This window comes from Styela clava, chromosome 11 (assembly GCF_964204865.1).
Source record: "Styela clava chromosome 11, kaStyClav1.hap1.2, whole genome shotgun sequence".
NCBI classification, from domain to species: domain Eukaryota; kingdom Metazoa; phylum Chordata; class Ascidiacea; order Stolidobranchia; family Styelidae; genus Styela; species Styela clava.
The window spans coordinates 21,692,670-21,709,382 of record NC_135260.1 but is presented as its reverse complement, the minus strand read 5'-3'; the positions used below and the strand labels follow the sequence as shown (position 1 = coordinate 21,709,382).

The 16,713-nt window shown below is 35.2% G+C and overlaps 1 protein-coding gene across 1 annotated transcript in view; it reads right to left on the bottom strand.

Moving 5' to 3' along the window:
- LOC120347455 (uncharacterized) overlaps positions 1-3,379 on the bottom strand; it is a 68,560-nt gene extending 65,181 nt beyond the window's left edge. The window contains exon 1 of the mRNA XM_078117601.1: positions 3,364-3,379. The gene's annotated coding sequence lies outside the window, so the exon portion shown is untranslated. The remainder of the gene's footprint in view (positions 1-3,363) is intronic.
- Positions 3,380-16,713: the final 13,334 nt, after the last annotated feature.

The following is a 16,713-nucleotide window of genomic DNA, read 5'->3' as shown; positions in this document are numbered from 1 at the left end:
GCATTTTGGGAGAGTCACAAAATACATATCGAGGAATATTTTGTAAAAATCGCGTGTTTAATTTTTGAACGGCATTCTATCATGTGGCATAATTTCGATTCTGCCATTTATAATTTAGAGCCCTTTCTTTCAAGATTCGTGGAGCAATTGATCTTTTCCCAAAATGACACCAGTAAAGGAAGTAGGCTACCTGGAATGCGACATACATACACCGTTCCGAAACGCGGGATCTTCAGTACCGGTAGTGAACAGAAGATTTCGATGGTTCGAGATTAACAATGTCTGGTTGCCTAAACTCTTAAAAGTTTTAGAGTTATCGGTATTCAATGGCTACAATCCAAGACTTACAATTTCGCTTATCTGATAAATCGTTAACTATATGCGAGAGGATTGCTCGACTTGAAACAAAATTTGACGTTTGTCACCCAACAAAATTCATTGAGTTCTGCTCTATTCTTGAAGACGAGTATCAAGTTTCGAGAAATGTAAAAATATGGATTTGTCAATTTGCAAGCAAGTATAGTTCTGAACAGGCATACTCGACCGTGAGAATAAAGAAATTTCAGCTACGGGCTCTATTAACAGATAAACATTTAGATTCAGTGATTGCCATGCTCTTTCTCCATTGAAGCCCAAGATTTCATTCAAATTTAGTCCATAAAGACGTCTTCATGGCAGTAGTTTTTCAGTTATTAGTTAATGTGGTTCATTGGATAGGATAGGAAAATTAACATATTTATCCCGTGGAGAGAAAAGCCGATAAGACGGCTTAATCATATGGTGAACCACGGCCTCTCGTCCGGTTACCAGTCCAGGTTGGGTATGGTATTAGTTAGCCAGGTACAGTATTTGCTTTCGGAAGCATGGACTTGATGGTGGAGGAAGCCGTAACCGCTAGCACCATTGTCAGGTGTTTTGTGGAAGTTTCTTAAAATGCTGCCCTGTTCAGGACAACACCACAAAGTGCAGAGTGTGGGTTGAAACCTACCAACTTCGTAAAAAGAACTCCCGCACCAAGCACAAAGATCTATTTCCCAAGTAGGATCATAGACTGGTTCCTTGTTCTGGTGTAGAAAGGCTTCAATAGCCATTCCCCATAAACTCGTAAAACTATCCATTTGCCACAATTGAATTGTTTTGAGCAAACTTTTACATATAACTAATACTATTTGATATCTAATGACATGAAATGCCAAAAAAATAGAATTAGGATTGAATAGACAGTAAATCATTCACAAGCAAAAACAGATTATATGCATCAGAAGAGAATGAGTTGGCCAACTTTCGAGTTGGATGCTTTTTTTATGTCCTCATTTTGGTTGTGGGTTGAACTTGATTAATCCTCTGAGGCATCAACGAATATAACAGTATCTTTATTAGATTTTGCAATGCCCCTAGGAATTCTAGATTGCTCTTCATTTTCTTGTATATCATTATCTTCTTCATCCTCCTCCTCCCCATACAATCTTGCAAATTCTTTTTTAAAAGCAAAAAATTCTTCATCGGTGAGTGTTTTAAATGGGATGACTTTTCCAGTTTCAAACGCTTCAATCCTCTCACGCATTTGCACAGTCTTGTACACTCCCCAAAGTGCAATTCCACCACCACCGACAACTATGTATGCGATGCCTTCTGCTACTGATATATCTGGTCCATGACCTCCCATGTACCGACAGCACATATTTTTTGGAGATCTCAAGATAGGCTGCCGTGAAGCTTTCTGCATTGTTGAGAATCCACGACAGAAGCTGACATGTTTCCTCAACCCAAACCGTAACATAGTAATTCAACAATGATTCTGTTACTACAGAAGAATAAAAGAAAAAATAATGAATTAAATTTCTCAAGTGCATAAATGCTATACTTATGAAATCTATAAAATTAGTATTTAGTAAGGCAATTAGGTAAAAGCAGGAGCTTCTCAGTAATTTATACATACTCAGTCGTAATTTATACATTACAACCCATACAATTCCATAAACCACAAGCTGATATTCCATTTTAAAAAGCCTGTGTTCCTCTTGAACTCGGGATTAATTTTGCAAAAGTCACCACAGACATAAATTCTTGACATATACCAAGTTACACCTTCTTAACTATTTAAATATATGTATCCAAAGCAACATGCAATTGCAGCGAAAATAGTTTATAATTATATCTCTGGAATATGAGTGCCTAGCCTAAAAGTGAGATTTTGGAAAACTCAATCAAATCGGCCAAGTTAACTTGAAGAATTGAAAGTAAAACAAGGATATCTTGAGCCAATAATCATTTAGATTCCTGTAGATTTTCCTATTTTCAGGGGCTTTTGAAATACAGTGACTTTTCCAAATAGTCATAAGAATATATTTTGATATGGAATTTATACATGCAATATATTATAGCTAATTGTCACATACAAATTTTACCCCACCTAAGATACCCTAATGTATTTAAAAAAGATTGAATTTCATAATTCATAACTATTAAGATGATCATTATTCAGTTATTAGAATCAAATACATATGTCAACTGCTTAATTATTTCTCAAATAAAAGTATTTGAAATTATTCCCCAAATCAAGAATTTACCATATTGAATAACAACTTGGAATATTCAATTCGTTCCAGATATCTCTATCTATGGGTCAAAAAATTCAAATGCCAATAGATTACTGGATTATGATAAATAAAATTATAAGCACTGATTATATTTATTTGAGTTGGGTTGCGCGAGACTAACTTCCTATCTTTTCTCTATGCCTTTATGCTAGTGGATCCGTACCGGTATGCGTATACTGCAAGGATACTGTAGCTGGAATAAAGATGACTATTCTATTCAATTAAAGAGTCCAGCTGCACACTAACACAAATGTATTTCTGTAACGTTTCGTCCGACCAGAGTCAGACTTCCTCAGACAAGCAGTTTACAACATTTTAGCAGTTTACAACAATGTTGTAAACTGCTTGTCTGAGGAAGTCTGACTCTGGTCGGACGAAACGTTACAGAAATACATTTGTGTTAGTGTGCAGCTGGACTCTTTAATTGAATAGAACTGATTATATTTGTTGGTGAAATAGCATGCATATTTAGTTTATTTTCAGTGTGTTCATTTGCAACTCCAGTAATATTGCTCATGATACAGAATTATAGCTATTACTTTTTACCTCTTACCGGTACCGGTACTGTCTTACATCTGTACATCAGTACATACTGACATAGAGTAAAGTTATCTCATATGGATAATCAAAAAAACATTGTTCTTTATGTGATGAGAGATACCGGTATTTGCTAATCCACTTTTATATTAATGTTCTTGCTTATTACATTATAAACACAGGGACATGCCAGTAAAGAATTCCTCAACATTCAGATATTTATTGAATACGGTACCGGTACCTATACACCAAGAAGGTGCGAAGATGAGCTGCAGCTTATAGACAAGTAGGAAGAAACATTACGGAACCGGTATATAATATCCACATAATACTGTAGGCTATTTACCTGCATACGGTACGGTACCGTTACAGAAATCTAGCATATTCACTGCAGTTTCGCACGTCATATGATTGAGCCGTACGGTATTATCCCTTTCCTCTCTCCGGGTATAAATATGTAAATCTTATTGGTCAATGCAGAAATGAATCAATCAATCAATCAATGAATGAATGTTTCCCGACTTTGGAAAAACTAAAATTACTACAAAAATGTAACGATCAATCAGTTATACGTTTTTGACCAAATTGAAAAAAAAAGAACGACAAACGGAACCCAAAACCAAATAGTCACTTCGTACGGTATGGTACCGTAGCGGTTCCATAATCGCCAGATCCCGTCTGTGTGTGAAATCTGTGAATCAAGAGCAGGGTTGCCAGACCCCAGCGATCAAAAAAAGCCAAATCAAGACATAAAAAAAGCCAGAAAAAGCCAACAATTTTACTAAGTACAAAAGCCCCATGATTTGTCAGATTTTAAGCCTTTGACAACGTACTGATGATGATGTAGAGCCATCAGTTCATTCAGTGAGGCACACAAATAGAAAGTAAAGTTCCTATAGAACTGTAGAAAGTAAAATGAATATCAAGCGGGTAGCATTATTTTACCATTCAATATATACAATACAGGGTGCCGCTTCAGTCTGTCAGTATGTAATATACCTACAATACCGGTATGTTTCTACTTAAACTTGTGCTACACCTTAAAAAAAATTCTCCCGATATCCTACTTTACTATTGAAAATTTTTTTACTTTTAAAATTTATAAACCATCAATTTTATTAAAAAATTATCTAGCCCCCTGCCGCTCACAGGTGGACCACTGATATCTAATTTCAGTAATTTTAGCGTAGTTAATCACATCGTTACTGCAATTGCAGAATTAAACTAAAGCTGAAAGCTCACATAAATCATATTAGGCATAATGAAAATTAGATTACACAACTATTTTTTGGAAACAGAACGTAAACTGACAAATACCTATAAACTATAAAAACGAGGCAATGTTTACAACCCTGCTTGAACATCTGTCTGAGCAGCTGCAGAAACTGCACTTATTTCTTATTGGGTATGGTTAAGAGTTAATGTAACAAACAAGGAAATCGATGCTCCAGGTAAGAGGCTATTGTTCAGTTGTTACACACTAAATATTGTATTTCATATGATTTTAATATTAGTCACTAGAATAGACTTGAAAAAAGCCAAAAAAACGCCAAAAAGCCAAACGGAAATTCTGAAGCCAAACGCGTTTGAAAAAAGCCAAAAATGGCAAATTTGGCGTTAAAAAAGCCAATATGGCAACCCTGATCAAGAGATAATAATGGCTCAAATATAAGGACACAAAGGTCACGAGAGTACAGCACTAAAATGCGGGAATGACAGGGAAGTGTGCGCGATATGTGAGCAGCAATTTCGCTCCTATTTATTGGGTTAATCTCCTTGTCATTCTGTGGGTTGATGAAAAATGCAAACAATACTTAAATTTTACTACTTATCCATACTATGTTTCCAAAAGAAATGAACGCTTTATGATGAATACCTGAAAAGAAAATCAAATTAAAAAGTGTATACTTACTTTTGAGACACCCTGTGTATACTCAATGAGCATATATACAATGAGTGGAACTTGCAAAGATTTGCTCATTATGGCAATGTTCCCTGCATTTTTACGTCGTCCAGCTAAATGGTTCGTTGCATATTAAGAAAACGCATTGCTCGCTGCCAAAATCCCTTGCTTCAGCCGAGTCGGGTGCGAAATTGGATGTTTTAACTTGACTTGAGGTCTTTAATTCTTCAATACATATTTGATTTTGGGTTTCGAAGTATGGTACGCTGAAAGCATACAACTATGAGCATATGCTTATTGGGAATGCATATGTAAAAGACAGAAAACGTATCTACAGAACAGAATATGAACCAGTCGCCGAGAGGAGTGCGGTTATTTATGTATTTATTAATTAATATAACATGGGATTTACATATTTATCCAAGGCGAGGGGAAAGCCGAAAAGAAAGCCTAAATATATGGCGAACCACGGCCTCTCTCAATCATAGCTCTGTCTTTCATATGAACTACATGGCTCTGCGAGCTATTCGTTTACTTATTAAAAATACTGATTTCAACTATAAATTACTCTGGGATATCTTGCCATTGAAAACAAAAGCCAGAAATTGGAAGAAAAGCAGGGAATAAAATGTGTGTATTATGTAATGGAGAACCTGAGTTTGTTTCACATATTTTCATGTATTGTAAATTTACAAAAAATATTTATGAAGATTTTGTTTTAGATATATTAAAATTGATTAGAATACATTTTGTTATCAATATGATTCTTGCGTAATATTTAATTTTAACGATCCTTTATATAGTCGTATAGATACTGTTGATTTGGATGCAATTATACTTTTGTAATCAATAGTGAGAAATATTTCATGACTGCTATTAACTATGTGAGCTATTTTTTCTGCAATGCAAAATATTTCCTTCGTCTGCTATTTACTATGTGAATTAATTTTTCTGTAATGTAAAGTATTTCCATAACTGCTTTTACTATGTGGGCTGTTTTTTCGGTACTCTCGTAGTATGTGTACCAGGTTAGGTTACGATTCTCCTTATTTTTGTTCTATTAAAAGTTCGGGAATTGTCTGTGTTACACAAGTGAATATCCCCCTACCGATAGAATTTAATCCATTTACACAACTTGATATAAATTAGGTGAACAAAATTAGTTACCTTCATATTGGTACACATACTTCTGGAGCACCCTTTTTTTGTAATGTAAAATATTTAATTAATATGTGAACTAATTTTTCTGTAATGCAAAATATTTTCAGTTTCTGTATTTTTTATATGTCACTTTTCATTTCATCGATAATACACATTGTTCATTCTTTGTGGAGTTTTTGGTAAATTTACAGATGGAATAAGACCGACATTCAGCTTTTTCTGTTTCACAACTGTACTACAAAAAGGTACTTTTGAAGTATGTAAACCCAGTTGGTAGACACCGGAACCATGTGTACCAGGTTAGGGTCTACTACATACAAACATTCCCAAACTTTTCAAGCCGCACCCCCTTTTTAGAATTTGTGAAGTCTTGCGCCCCACCTCAAAAATAATTAGCTAACAATAATAAGCTACAAATCACAGTAGTAAGGCGTAAGTATGTTTTATTGGAAAAACATGTGGAAAATACATGGATGGAACGAAATAAATGACAAGTTTTGATATGCAAATATTTACAAGTTCTGATATGTATAAAATTAGCCAAGTCCAAAAGTCAGTATTTTAAACTAATTGAGAGAGAGAGTTTATTTCGTTCGTCAAACCATGAACATATATAAATTATAATAAAAAAAACAGATGCTCAGGTGTTTGACTGGGAGACAACGTTACAACATTTCGGGTCATTTAACAGGTTCGGTGTTAAATTCTTCAATACCTCTCATATACCGTATTCACTATATACATTATTCATGCAGAATTTTTGATTTGGAAAGTACTAAATAGTCATGTTTTGTCCTAAGATCATCATTTATTCAGCTGATAAGTTGACATGTATTGCATATCAACTGCATAAAAATGGGTTAGCGAGGATACCTATTATTTGGAAAATTTGTCTACTAAAAATGAATGTAATAGGATATGGATTTTTTATAAGCAAAGATGGGGAAAATTCTTTTATTATAGCACTTTAATTATAAACATTTGATAATAGTAATGAATTCATGAGTAGATTTCTTTATACACTATAATTTGAAGACATCAAATTATAATACTTGATTATGACTGGCAAGTGATTTGAAGGATAGTAACACACAATAATACATGATCAGGATTTGACCCTTCTCCAGCAGATATATATATGAAATAAAGTGCTCATGTACATATCTATATTCGGCTACATAGCACGTAACATAGAATGAATTTTAAGGCGAAATATTGATAATATACTGAAATAGCAATGATACCCAATAGGTTATTTTTAAATAAGTATTACCGGTACTAAAAAATGTATTTGGATACAGAGCAAGTATCATAGAATGGGATTTAAGGCAAAAAACTGATAAAATACTAGAATAGCAATTATAATAAACATTATGATACTTTTAAATGAAGTAGGCCTATTACTAAAAAATAAATAATGTGGTCATGTACATAGATATTTGGATACAGAGAAAGTGTCATAGAATGGAATTTAGGGCGAAATATGGATGCAAGTAAACAATTTGATATTTTTATAAAAAGTGTTACTAAAAAATAAAATAATAGATTATGGAGTTCCAGCAAGTGTGGTTAGTCATAACAAATAAAAAGATAGCAATTCATTTACCACAGTGAATTAAATTCATTACACATTACTACTTGCTATAACACAGCAGGCACATGATACTCATCGTGTTTTATACTTTTTTAAAGGTTTTGCTCGCTCTCCAGAACTCTCCATTTTTTATTTGTTTGTATTGTCAGATTGTGGACTTTTCAAAATAAACTATCTATATCAATGAATACAATATCCCCAGGTCCCCACTTGGCTGGTTCATATTCTGTTCTGTAGATAAGTTTTCTGCCTAATAGATGGTATGTATTCCCAATAAGCCTTACAGTATGCTCATTCGTTCACTCAATGAGTGATTTTAATTACGGTAAATATAAAATAATATATATAATAAAAATAAGTCCATATTCCATTTTGCATCCATGATCCAGTATTTATTTTGTTCAATTCCAGTAGTAATCCATACCATAATTAGGATATTTTAATAAATGCATTGATATAAAACAATAAAAATAAAATTAGTAAATATAAAATACATATCATAAACATATAATTTTCTTCTTAAAATAATGCTTTACATAAATTTTTCAATTCCCTCTCAAATGGGTTGTTTATTCTATAATTCTCTATATTTTTCTACCTATTATGGCCATTTTTATCTGCTTTTTGAGAAAGGCAAAATGTGGTGTTTTATAATTTCTCATGGTCAAAATTTTATATCTCACTATTGATTACAAAAGTATAATTGCATCCAAATCAACAGTATCTATATGACTATATAAAGGATCGTTAAAATTAAATATTATGCAAGAATCATATTGATAACAAAATGTATTCTAATCAATTTTAATATATCTAAAACAATATCTTCATAAATATTTTTTGTAAATTTACAATACATGAAAATATGTGAAACAAACTCAGGTTTTCCATTACATAATACACACATTTCATTCCCTGTTATTCTTCCAATTTCTTGCTTTTGTTTTCAATGGCAAGATATCCCAGAGTAATTTATAGTTAAAATCAGTATTTTCAATAAGTAAACGAATAGCTCGCAGAGCCATGTGATTCATATGGAGCACAGAGCTATGATTGAGAGAGGCCGTGGTTCGCCATATATTTAGGCCTTCTTTTCGGCTTTCTTCTCCCCTTGGATAAATATGTAAATCCCATGTTATATCAATTAATAAATACATAAATAACCGCACACCTCTCGGCGACTGGTTCATATTCTGTTCTGTAGATACGTTTTCTGTCTAATAGATATGCATTCCCAATAAGCATATGCTCATAGTTGTATGCTTTCAGCGTACCATACTTCGAAACCCAAAACCAAATATGTATTGAAGAATTAAAGACCTCAATACGGCCAACTTCGCACCCGACTCGGCTGAAGCAAGGGATTTTGGCAGCGAGCAATGCGTTTTCTTAATATGCAACGAACCATTTAGCTGGACGACGTAAAAAATGCAGGGAACAATGCCACAATGAGCAAATCTTTGCAAGTTTCCACTCATTGTATATATGCTCATTGTTGTAACTAAACTGACAACGGTAACAATGGGTATTGAACCTTGACCATTTTGACATTGGCGCAATCTCTTTCGGCGTGAGCCGCTTGAAGGTAAATTTGTATCCTAATCAATCAAAGGGGGGTTCAATAATATTAATTAGGCTTAGCTTCAGTTTACATCTAATAATTCTTTTTTGTATAGTTATTATTGGTCCCTCCTGCGTAATAGCACTGTATTTTACCGGATTTATGTTTGACAACTATTTCATCATTATTTTACTACCTACTATTTTGACTCAGCAGTAAACATCTTTGGACAATCATTTTGTGCGATCTATTTATTTCAATCATCCTAACGAGCACATCGCCATCGTATGGTGCTGAGCCGTTATACGCGGTATAGCCAAATTGAAAGCGCCCATTTCATAGATAAACACTTTACTTATGATGTTTAAAGTTGGGGTTCGCAAACGGAAAACTTGACTATCGAAAGATCTATAGGCAGGGTTGCCATATCGTGCTTATTTCTAAGATTTGTGCTTATTTTCCAGCCCACGTCTTGTAAAGTAACGATGTGCTTATTTCTAAGAAAAGTGCTTATTTTTGAGTCGCGTGCTTATTTTGTCTTAGAAACGTGGATGGCTCGTTCTTGTTTTGCTTACAAAGCTTCCGTGGAAACCTGGGACAAACTTTTTCTGTTAACGATGGAGTTTGCGGTAATCTCCAGGCAAACTGTGACACACACACAATAGTTGCTGCTAGTTTTTAGGAATACTATTTTTAGGGACAAACTGCAATTTAGAGTAAGCGTAGCCATGAGTTCTGTTTCGAATATGAAAAATTTTCTATCAACTACTGCTATTGCGGTATCGAGAAAGGTGGAAATCAGTAATCAGTGCCTACAATACTATCACAAAACACAAGAAGCATTGCGGGAAAACAAAGTATGAAGACTTTAGATCAGGGGTTGGCCACCTGCGGACGATATCCGGCACACGGAGTAAAATAATCCGGCCCACAGTGCTTCACTGAAACCTACAAATTGTTATTATGTTGTACTTGCTCTTCATTAATAATTCGTTTTCTCATCGTTATGAAAAATCGCTTTTGTTTTCAATTACTGAACCAAAATGATATTTTCCTTGCGGAGAACTAGGATCAGTGATAGACATTTAGAAAATGTTCTAATTTTGGTTTTATCCGATGTGTCACCTGATTTCGAAAAGGTATCAAGCGTAATGCAACAAGTAGTGTCGCATTAAATGTTATTTGTAACTATTTTGCATAGTAAGACGACTTGAGTCTACAAGCTGTCGCAGTGTTAGATTTAAAGTCTGAATTTCTAATTTATATAAATACTGTGGTCCAACAGCCACATGTTCAGTTTTAAATTTCTTGAAAAAATATGTGAGGCCCGCCTAGATTTGTAGCACTTGATTTTGGCCCTCGATCGACAAAAGTTTACCGACCCTTGCTTTAGAGATTGCGTGTGGCAGTGACTCGTGTCTTTCCATAGCTTTTTGCAATTTCGGAGCTGCGTACAAACGAGTTCGAAGCGACTTCTAATGATAAAAAGTCGGAGACTCGTGTATGATCTCCTACTCACTTTTTATTCTGCGTTTCTGTCGTTGTTATGATTCGACCCACTTGGAGAATAAAATTTTGATGCCCGTGCTTAGTTTTGACTCTGGGTAGATGGCAACCCTGTCTATAGGTCACGTCGTGTCCAATTAGGATCCACACGTCATACTTATATTTCCAGAAGCTTTTATTGTTGTAGGTCATGTAAATGTACATCCATCCGTTAGGTGTATACTATATACCATCGAAACGGAATATAATTGCAAGCCTCCAGCTATCAAGGGTCGTGGCAGAAATTGTCAGTTGCAGTTACAGAGATTTAGATCAATATAGAATAAACAAAGAACTTTAAATGTCATGAAGCATTCCCAATCCCTCATTTGCTTCGCGGCGTTCTTCTCATTCGCATTCATCGGGTAACTTGATTTTTGAACAAAGAATAAAGCAATGTTTGACTCGAAATATGTATTGTGTGTATTTGTGTTATTCTTCCCAGGGAGCACAAATTCTGCCCCAGCGAGTCACAGCAATTGTAACCTGGTAAAATCTGACCATGAGATAGACTGGAATCGCTTGAATAGTCGTTGGTTTGAAACAGTTAAATCCGCAAGCATCATTCTTCCTGGGTGTTATGGAAGCAACGAATTAAGATCAATGAAAGACGGGGGTATCATGTTGCTCATCGATTATCATCTAGAAAATAAAACCTATGGAGTTATACCAACCTACTTCCGAAGGAATAGTGAAGGTCATTATCGAGCTTTTAATAACTGGGATTCCGAATTAGCAAAGGACGTGAAAGATACCACAACAGACGCTGGAAATATGACCAAATATTACAGTAAATTGGCAACCTATGAAGATCATGCCCTCTTCACCGACTATGAAAATTATCTCCTTCTTTTAGAATGTGGAGAACACAACGAGAAAGTCGTCTGGTTATCAACTCCTGATCAACACCCAAGCGTAGAAAGCATAGTGCTTGCTAGAAACAGATTGGCATCGATGGAATATGGATGGAACTCGGTCCCTCTTGTTCTCTCCGAATGTAAAGATGCCGACGACCTCACCAAATTTGTAATGGAATGATTTGTGCATAAATCACGAAACATTACTTTGGTATTGTAAAATTAGTTTGGTTACCAGTTTGAAAAATATGCATATATATTTATCAAACCTATTCATTGCATGCAGAATTTATACAAATATAATCGACAATATATGCACTTACAGTATGAGCATCGAAATATGTCGGAAATACTGCGTACTAGGGACATTAAATTTTTATCTGGATTTTGAATCTAAATTACTGCTTACAGCGTTCTCCATCGCATTCTTTCCAGAATTGGATTTTGTAGCATCAAGGCATAGTCGTAGGTATGAATACAAGCGTTTTAAGGTCGGCAGGGGTTAGCGAATTTAACGCAGAATAATACTTATTTTTATCTCAATATCGTCCGTTAGGTTTCTGCAAAACAATACGTTCACTTTTCCCTGCAAAATGTTTTGTCATATCCGCAACGTGTTTCAAAACATAGCACCCTATTGATTTAATTACACACATCGGCATGATTGCCATATGTGTGCTTCCGAATGTTTTTCTCGTTATGAGAGCGTCTCGCACAAAAATCGGCGTAGACCTTTCCAGTTGCGATGAAGTGGAGAAAATATACTCATATATAAATATAGGAATAAAAGAACCTATGTTTCCGGGATGAAATAAGAAATTTAAATTACATACACAAAGGCAATAAAAATATTCATCCACATATTAGGTGTATACCATCGAAACAAAATACATATCTGTTCAATCGCCACTAGCAATCAAGCGCCGAGGCAGAAACTGCCAACTGCATTGACACTTGACAACGCGATAAAAATGGGTAATGTAGCTCTAGTCTAATAGATCAGACATGGGCAAAGTACGGCCCGCGGGCCAAATCCGGCCCACTAGGTAATTCAATCTGACCCACCTGGTGATGCCACGGCCAAACTGAAACCAAATTTTGATGTTTTAGTTAAAAATAACTCAAGGAATTTGTTGGGATTGCGGGTAAAATTTGTTTTGACACAAAGTTTATTGTTTTCCACTGTTGCTTTTGTAACATTGTTCATGAAATGTAACTCTTTACTTCATACTTACATGACCAGCCAGTTTAGGTGGGCAAATCTTTTGACCCCTCATCCAAAAACCGTGCCCACCACTGATCTATTTCAATATAGAATAATAAACAAACAACTTTGAATATCGTAAAGTATTTCGATCCCATCATTTGCCTCGCGTTATTCTCATTAGCATCAAATAGCTTGATTTTGTAAGTAAAATGGCAACGTATAAAGATCATACTGTCTTCACCGACAACGCAAATTGCACCTTTTTTTACGATGTGGGCCACACAACTAAAAAGCTGTATGACCATCAGCTCCTGATCAAAATCTTAGTGTATCCAGCATACTGCTTAGTACAAAAAGATTGGCATCGATGAAATTTGGGTGAAACTCGGTTTAGTCCGACAGATAAGGGGACCTTTTTGGCCCAAGTTTGATTTCAGACATAAAGTTTTTTTTAATTGTGAATATTCATCTTGGGGTTATTGCCCATCATTTCTACATGGGTGTGGAGTTTGCAGCCTTGAGCAATTTTTTTTTCACGGCTCGATATTTGTATTAGTGTTTTTCGTCAAACCTGTGCATCATAATGACGCAGAACCTGAACCATAACCTGTTACAATACTATGTTCAGGTTGTGCGCAATCTTGGTGCACAAACTACGTAAACACCAAATTTACTAGGAAATAAAATCAATAACTTTTAGGTATTTGTTGAGCCCAGCTTTGGGTCGCGACCCATATACAGTATATGGAAATACTGTCGAAATATACGCGTAAAATAAGGAGTACTATTTCAAAATCCCCGTTTTTGTTGCAATAAACAATACAAGCCTGCTAATGCAGTCGCCAGTGGTTCAAGTGGATATACACCCGGTGAAGAACAGTCAATTATTTGTTAGCGAGAACTGTTATGCAGCGGGATGATCACGACGACGCAGTGAAAGATAATGATATCACGAGAACAAGAATTAGAAAATTGCTACATTTTATGGTATATCCCTGGGAAAGAATGTAGTTCATTCTTATGTTCCATGCCAATGCTTTTCAAACTACCAAAGACTCTTAACACTTTTGCTTTTTCTCTTCTATAAAAATACATTGTTATTATATATTCGCATTTCCATCTGTTTGTTCGTGCTCCCAGATAACCGATCAGCGGCCTCCAAGGAGGACGGGGTCCCCTTTTAAGAAACCCTGTCATAAACTAAAAGAGGCGACCGTGCTTCTTTTGCCTGTTTTCATGCTGTCCCTGGAATTCAGCTACAACAAAAATTTCACAAAAACGGATTTTTAAATTTTATGATTTCATTAATATTCTCAACAATGAATGATATACGGGTGGTAAAATGCCAAGTTATTCCAACAACATGATCATGTTTTGCAATGTACAACCAATATTTTGTATGTAACTTTGTTTGACAGAGCCCCAAGAGCTCTAACTACAAATATCACAAATGTGAGGCCAAAATAGTCACACTACAACATTGTCAAATGTGCTGTATTTACGATAGATAACAGGTTTACCAAAAAGAATTACATGAAAAATGGTAAAAGTAAGATCAATTCAGCAATATCTACTTGGCGATATGCATCTGTTGATGATTTTATGTGTTTGTTACGGAAGTTTAATAACAGAATTAATTGTGGTTGTTGGGTATGTTTTAAAAAAAGATTGCATGGAAAAAAGTTTTCACAAAATGTCAAGGTTTGATAGTAGTAGAGAAGTAGAAAAAATACTCCCGATTACCACGCCACAGAACTTCCCCGATAAGTATACGCAGCAATTGCGAGAGGCAGAAATGCCAAGATGGGATTTCATCGCATTGCAAACCAACATTAGCAATTCTTATATATATCCGCGCATTCCCATCTGAACAGCGTGGAAAAGATTATACCCATCTACACACTTTCAGAACTATGTCAGATGAGCGTCATATTATCAAATATCAGTAAAGGAATAGTACAATGGGAAAAGGCATATAAGGCGGAACTTTCAGTAGTATGCAATCAAATAATCTTATTGTAGAATATATATATATTTAAAAACATTTCGTCACGCCAACTGCAGTCCGAAACTTTTTGTCTGAGGCTGAGCTTAGATACCAATTGACACTCATGTAAACTGGTAAGACTGTAAGAGGCACGCGATGGAGCAGATACTAAGAGTATCCATCCCCCAGCTGTCATTTGAGTGGGTACTGCTGTTTTTATTGCAGATGTTACTGATCTTTTTGTATTAAAGATTTACTGGCATCACCGATATAAGGATGTTGGAAACCAACAAGCAATATTACAAAACTTACTTTCAACACGCGGTTTGAATGAATGAAAAAGCTGAAACTAGTATTCTTTAGAACAGCATACAAATTCTATGGATTTAAATCATACACAAAAGCTCGTCAAAAACCTATAGCTCAATAATTAAGTGGAATTTGAAAATGTGTGTGATGTACTAGTATTCAAAACGTTTGACTCAACTATGTTGGTATAACAGGTGCACATCTCGGTTTCGCATACGCATACCTTCTATCTCCACAAGGATATATTAATTTTGCCAAAGTCAATGCAGCACTGAAACGTTGCGGCTCTTCCAAAGGAAAACACGTTACACACCTTTAGATACCAGTGGATGGTTTTACATGGCCTTGTTCGGAGTGAAAGACGAGGTCAAATATTCCAATCCAATTCAACTAATAAAATATTTCCCAAGTCCCTAAGCTTAAACTAGGAAAACGAAATGCGCGCGGCAACGCAAATGTAGTTTGAAGAGCGCAATAGAAAGTGGCTAGATGCTGTCGATGGATCTTGGCTTGTATTAGTGAAATAAACTACCATTTATTCTACTAAAATTGAATTTCTGACATTGTAAGGATATTCAATGTTACTATGTATACAAAACTAAACCATGTAGCTATGAAATAATTGTTTTTAACAAAAAGGCGCTCCTGAAGTATTCGTACCAGGATGGCGCACAACCTGAACATTGTATGTTTACAAGGTTAGGCTTCAGGATGTGCGTCATATTGGCCCGAATACTTTAAATCCACTTAAAAAAATTGCTCAACATTATATACTCCACACCCACCTGGGTATTATTATATATGTCATAAACATTATATCTAAACAATAAAAAAAACTTTATGTCCCAAAACAATGAAGGCCCGATTCTGCCGGACTAGTTCCCCTCGTCTGTCAGAATGTAAAGATGCAAGTAAATATTAATAGGATACTTGCATGAGCTGATTGCTGGTGTGGATGTTTGGGAAGTAAGATGCCTCATGATTATATATTTAGTTGACAATCACACGGAGAACTAAAAAATGGTGTCGATCAGTGGGGTATAATTTACTTCCCTGAAAAATAACCGTTGGGTATAAAACTTCGTAAGCCTACTTTGCACTTACAAAGCATAATGGCGGATGCATTCAAAACACTTGGACTGGACGGGTGCATGTGATATGTATAAGCAGTTTGAGTTATTCGGAAGTGCGTTCGGAAGAAACTTGTTGAGTAACCTAACCTGAAGCCTACAAGATGAGAATGTTATTACTCTGAATCAACGATAAAGGTCTTGAAATTTACAATAGCCTATATCTGTATGGTCAGAAGAGGATGTTGGTTTGAATTGCTGCTCATTAAATACAGATATGAACACCGACTAAAGTTCGTAACAGTAGATCACAACAAGGGGAAATCAAGTAATAAACTAATTATAGCGATATTAGTGCACTACCTATGAATAGGAATATATA